Here is a 5,945-nt window from a genome sequence, read left to right on the forward strand (position 1 = left end):
ACCAGCCGCCATGAGCAAGAGGGAAATTGTCTGGCCAACTACCTTCAGTCTTTATCTCTACCATTGCATCTCCTGGATCTTCAACCTGCTGGCCCATGCTGCAGATTTGAATTTACCAGCCTTCATAATTGTGGAAAGCCGTTTCTTATAATAAATCTCCTTTTACATCCATACATCTGATTGACTCTGTTTCTCTGAAGAACCCTAACTAATACAGACTTTGGTACTGAGGGGTTTTAGAAGAACAGAACATTAAGAGTGGAGAAACCTAAGACAGTATTAAATATAAATGGAATTTTTAAAAAAAAATTTTTTTAGTGTTCATTTTTGAGAAAGATGCGGGGGGGAGAGAGAAGGGGGAGGGAGAGAGAGACACAGAATCAAAAATAGGCTCCAGGCTCTGAGCTGTCAGCACAGAGCCAGACGCAGGGCTCGAACACACAAACAGTGAGATCATGACCTGAACCGAGGTCAGACACTTAACCAATTGAACCAACCATGTGCCCTTATAAATGGAAAAGCCTGAGCCAAACCTACGTGCAAGTAACGAGAAGCTGGCCTTCAAAACATGGAAGGTCCGTAATGAACTCCGTGGATGTCTCAAAGTAAGTCCAGGGCTTAAGCTGAAGACATAAATAAGAACAATGAAGAGGCTACTGCTCCCTATAATGGGAAGTCTAATGTGAGAAGACCTGGAGTCTTGAGTCTATTATTATGAGCCTTTGTCAGCAAGGGCCACTGGCTGTCCCCTTAGGGAAGCATGAGGTCCCTCTATGACCTTGGCTGCTCCTATGTATCTTTCGAAAACTAGAGAAATGAGCCAGGCACTGCATGAACGTTCAGCCACTTTTACCAAAACCTTTTTTTTTTTAAGTTTATTTATTTATTTGAGAGAGAAAATGTACACACAAGTGGGGGAGGAGCAGAGAGAAAATCCCAAGCACTTCCACACTGTCAGCACGGAGCCCAACGCAGGGCTTCAATCTCATGAACCAAGAGATCATGACCCGGGTTGAAATCAAGAGTTGGATGCTTAACCAGCTGAGCCACCCAGATGCCCCTTCACCAAAACCTTTTTAAATGAGCTTAGAAACCTATATAAGACCCCTATTTTATCTTGCATCGTAAATTACCCCAGTCCTTCGGTCCATTCTTGCTTACCAAGAAAGCCCACATAATCTAAATAATAAAAGTCTAGCAGAATTAAAATGTTGGCAGTGTAAATTTGCACCACTTTCTATGATTACACTCATATGCAAAAAATTAAAGGCCCATTAATAAATTGTCCTTTTCCCTTGAAAAAGTTAAAGACCCGTGATGCTAGGCAGCTGGCAACATTGGTAGAGGCATAGTCTGTGTCTCTCCGTGAATCCCCATGTAAAACTAAACAGAGTGACTAGATTGCAAATATAAAACCCCATGTGCAACACTTTCACCAAAAGTATCAAGGTAACCCCCAAATTTAAGCAAGTGAAAACAAACCTTTCACAGGAACAAGACTTCAGGGTTTTAGGGATTTGTGTAGGAAGAAGAAGAGGGAAGAAATCGTGCCTCCCTTACCTGAGAAGACAGAAATTGGAAAATGGCCAGCAGGTATTTACAGAAAGGCGGGGAGGGCTAGTTTGCTGCAGTGGGTTTTCTGGTTTTCTTCAAATTGAAAGAGAATGCTTTCAATGTTTCGTAATTAATGTCTGCAATATTTTAGATGCTCTTTAGAAAGTTAAATAAATTCTCTTCAACCCAAGTTTATTATTGTACTTTTATCATAAATGAATGTCAAATTGATTAAATACTGTTTTTGCATCTATAGAGGTATCACATACTTTTCTTTCTTCAACCTGTTAATAGGGTTACAAACACATTGAATTTTCTGATGGTAAACCAGTCAGGCATTGCTTGGTTTAACCCAACATTGTCACGTTTTCTCTTGTTTATTTTGTCAGTTTGGCTTACCAATATTCTGTTGAGGATTTTTGCTTTGATCATCATGAGTGAACTGAGTAAAGTAAACATATCATTTAATTTTCTTACATGATCCTTTTCTGGTTTTGCTACTGAGGTTATGATAGCTCCATAAAATGAGTTGAAGAGATTTCCTGATTGTTCTATCCTCCTCGAGATACTGCCTCCGGTTGAGAACCATTCAGTTAGATAAAGAACCGAAGATTCAACCGAAAGAGAGTAGAACTATGAAATAACAGCAAAAGCAGGAACAAAATGAGAGTCAAACTTAATGCATAAAAATGATAAAACGATAAAATAAAATTAGTATGGCAAGTTTGGTCAAGAAAATAGTAGAGAATAAGCAAAATAAAACCAGTATGTGAAATCAAAATAGTATACGTAACTACATACTCAACAGAGGCTAAAATAATTATCAAACAATATTGTGAATAACATTCACGGATCCCTCTAGTCTTCCTTGAATGTTTTGTCACTTGATATCTGGAATTTTTCTTTCTTTCGGTTACCCACCTAACTCAGTGATCTCTCATTCTTAGTCTCCTTTACAGGATTCTCTTAATTTCCCAAGCACTAGGATCCTTATTTTCTGTGACGAAATCCCAGAGGAATTTATCTAGTCCAAATGCCTTTCAGTTTAATCTTTCCACAATTGACTCACTTAAATCTCATTTTCCACAACTGACTCATCTTCAAGCTCCCGTAATGTATTCATTTGTCTGCTTAATATATCCACTTGGATACCTGATAAGCAGTTCAGAGAACCCAAATTCCTTATCTTCTGCTGGAAAGCTGTTTCTCTCTGCCTTCCCCATTTCTGTAGACGGAAGCTCCATCTGTCCAACTTCTTAGGCCTAATGCATTACAGTCATTTTTGTCACTCTTCCATTTCTGTCACTTTCTACATTGGATCCCTCAACAAATCCTTGGATACTACCCAGAATCTAACCATTTCTCATTATCTCCACTGCTACTAACTTGGTCTAACCCACCACCAGTTCTCAACTTCGACATTGTGACGGTCTCCTAACACGTCTTTTTCATCTGCCTGGCATCACTTTACTGCACATGATCTAAAGTAGTATTTAAAATGAAAATGTCTGTGGGCGCCTGGGTGGTGCAGTCTGTTGGGCATCCGACTTCAGCTCAGGTTATGATCTCGTGGTCCATGAGTTCGAGCCCCACGTGGGGCTCTGTGCTGACAGCTCAGAGCCTGGAGCCTGCTTCCGATTCTGTGTCGCCTTCTCTCTGGCCCTCCCCCACTCACTCCCTCTCAAAAATAAATAAACATTAAAAAAAAACATAAAACATAAAAAGAAAATGTCTGATCAACTCATCATCTCCTCAAAATCTTCCTTTGGTTTCTTTAAAAAAAAATGTTTACTTATTTTGAGAGAGAGAAAGAGAGAGGATCTTAAGCAGACTCCGCACTGTCAGTGCCGAGCCCAATGTGGAGCTCGAACTCACGAACCGTGAGATCATGACCTGAGCTGAAATCAAGAGTCAGACACTTAACGGACTGAACCACACAGGTGCTCTCCTCTTTTAATGCGGGAGAAAGGCCAACGCCTTACAAGGAACCACAAGGGCCTCCCTGATATTTCTCTGATTCCAAATCCTACTGGGATACTGCTCATCCATTCTGCTTTAGCTACATTGGCATCTTTATGTTCTTCAAAGATATCAAAAGTGCTGTAACTTCAGTATTTCTGCACTTTCTATTTCTGCTATCTTAAATGCCATCACAGAGTTTTTTGCAATACACTTTATCAGAAAGGTCTTCAACAGTCTGCCCAACATAGCACCTCCTTATCATGCTGTCTCATATCTTAGCACCTACCACCACTGACATTACAGACACGCAGACACACACACACACACACACGCACACACACACACACGCAGACAGTGTCTGCATTTCCCTATTAAAATACACAGGCATAACTTGAAGATATTGTGAGTTTGGTTTCAGACCATTGCAATAAAGCAAGTCAAAAAACTTTTTTGATGCCCAGTGCATATAAAAGTTATTTTTACATTTTAGTGTGGTCTATTGAGTACGTAACAACATTACGCCAAAAAAATGTACGTTGCTTGATTTAAAAGTACTTCATTTCTGGGGTGCCTGGGTGGGTCTGTTGGTTAAGCGTCCCACTTCAGCTCAAGTCGTGATCTTGTGGTTCGTGAGTCTGAGCCCAGCGTCGGGCTCTGTGCTGACAGCTCAGAGCCTGGAGCCTGCTTTGGATTCTGTGTCTCCCTCTCTCTCTGCTCCTCCTCTGCTCGTGCTCTGTTTCTCTCTCTCTCTCTCTCTCTCTCTCTCTCTCTCTCAAAAATAAACATTAAAAATTTTTAGATAAAATTAAATTAAACGATACTTTATTGCTAAAAAATGCTAACTATCCTCTGAGTTTCCAGTGAGTCATAATCTTTTTGCTGGTGAAAGGTCTTGCCTCAACGTTGATGGCTGCTGACTGATTAGGGTTGTGGTTGCTGAAGATTGGGATGGCTGTGACAACTTCTTAAAATAAGTCAACATCGATTGACCCTTTCCTGAACAATTTCTCTGTAGCGCGCAATGCTGTTTGGTAGCATTTTACCCACAAAACGTCTTTCAAAGTTGGACTAAATCCTCTCCAAACTTGCTGCTGTGTTGTCAATTAAGTTCGTGGAGCATTCTAAATCCTTTGTTGTCATTTCAACAATTCTCCTAGCGTCTCCAGGATGTCGGAGTAGATCCATCTCAAGAGAACACTTTTCTTTGCTCATCCGTAAGAAGTAACTCCTCATCTGTTCAAGTTTTATCGTGAGGTTGCAGCAGTCTAGTCCCCTTTTCAGCCTTCACTTCTACTTCTTGTTCTCTTGCCATTTCCACCACATCTACAGTTACTCGCTCCACTCATCTTGAACCCCTTAGAATCACCCATGAGGGTTGCAATCAACTTCTCCCAAATTCTGGTTACAGCTGCATTAGCTCCTAGCAAGAGTCATCCTGTTCTCTGAAGCTTTGGAGTCAGGCATTGATTTCTCTTTTCTAGCTATGGAAGTCCGAGATGGCATCATCTTCCAAAAAAAAGGCTGTTGCATCTACATTGAAAATCTGTTATTGTTTAGTGTGGCCGTGTTCATTAATCACCTTAGCTAGATCTTCTGGATAACTTGCTGTGGCTTCTACATCAGCACCTGCTGCTTAACCTTGAACTTTTATGTTATTGAGATGGCTTATTTTCTTAAAACTCAGGAACCAGCCTCTGCTAGCTTCAAACGTTTCTTCTGCAACATCCTCACCTCTTTGAGCCTTCTTAGAATTGAAGAGAGTTAGGGCCTTCCCCTGTTTGGATTAGGCTTTGATTTAAGGGAATGTTGTGGCTAGTTGGATCTTCTTTCCAAACCACGAAAACTTTCTCCATACCAGCAAGAAGGTTGTTTTGCTTTCTAGTCATTCTTATGTCCACCGAAGTAATACTTTTTTTGAGAGAGAGAGAAAGACAGACAGACAGAGAGAGAGATAGGGGGAGGGGCAGAGGGATTGGGAAAGAGAGAATCTTAAGCAGGCTTCATGCTTAGCGCAGAGCCCAGTGCGGAGCTTGATCTCACGACCATGAGGTCATGACCTGAGCCAAAATCAAGAGTCAGAGGCTGAACCAACTGAGTCACCCAGGGGCCCCTCGAGTAACACTTTTAATTTCCAAGCCTTTTCCTTTGCATTCACAACCAGGCTGACCACATGGCACAAAAGGCCTAGGTTTGGGTTTTGGCTTTTGCCAATGCCTTCTTCACTAAGCTTAATCATTTCTAGTTTGGGATTTAAAGTGAGCCATGTGTGACTTCCTTTCTCTTGAACACTTAGAGGCCATTGTAGGGTTAGCAATTGGCTCCATTTCAATATTATTTTGTCTCAGGGACTAGGGAGGCCCAAGGAAAGGGAACAAGATGGGGAATGGCTGGTTGGTGAAGAATACACACAACATTTACCAATTAAGTCG

The sequence above is a fragment of the Panthera onca genome, chromosome C2 (assembly GCF_046562875.1).
Source record: "Panthera onca isolate mPanOnc1 chromosome C2, mPanOnc1 haplotype 2, whole genome shotgun sequence".
NCBI classification, from domain to species: Eukaryota; Metazoa; Chordata; class Mammalia; order Carnivora; family Felidae; genus Panthera; species Panthera onca.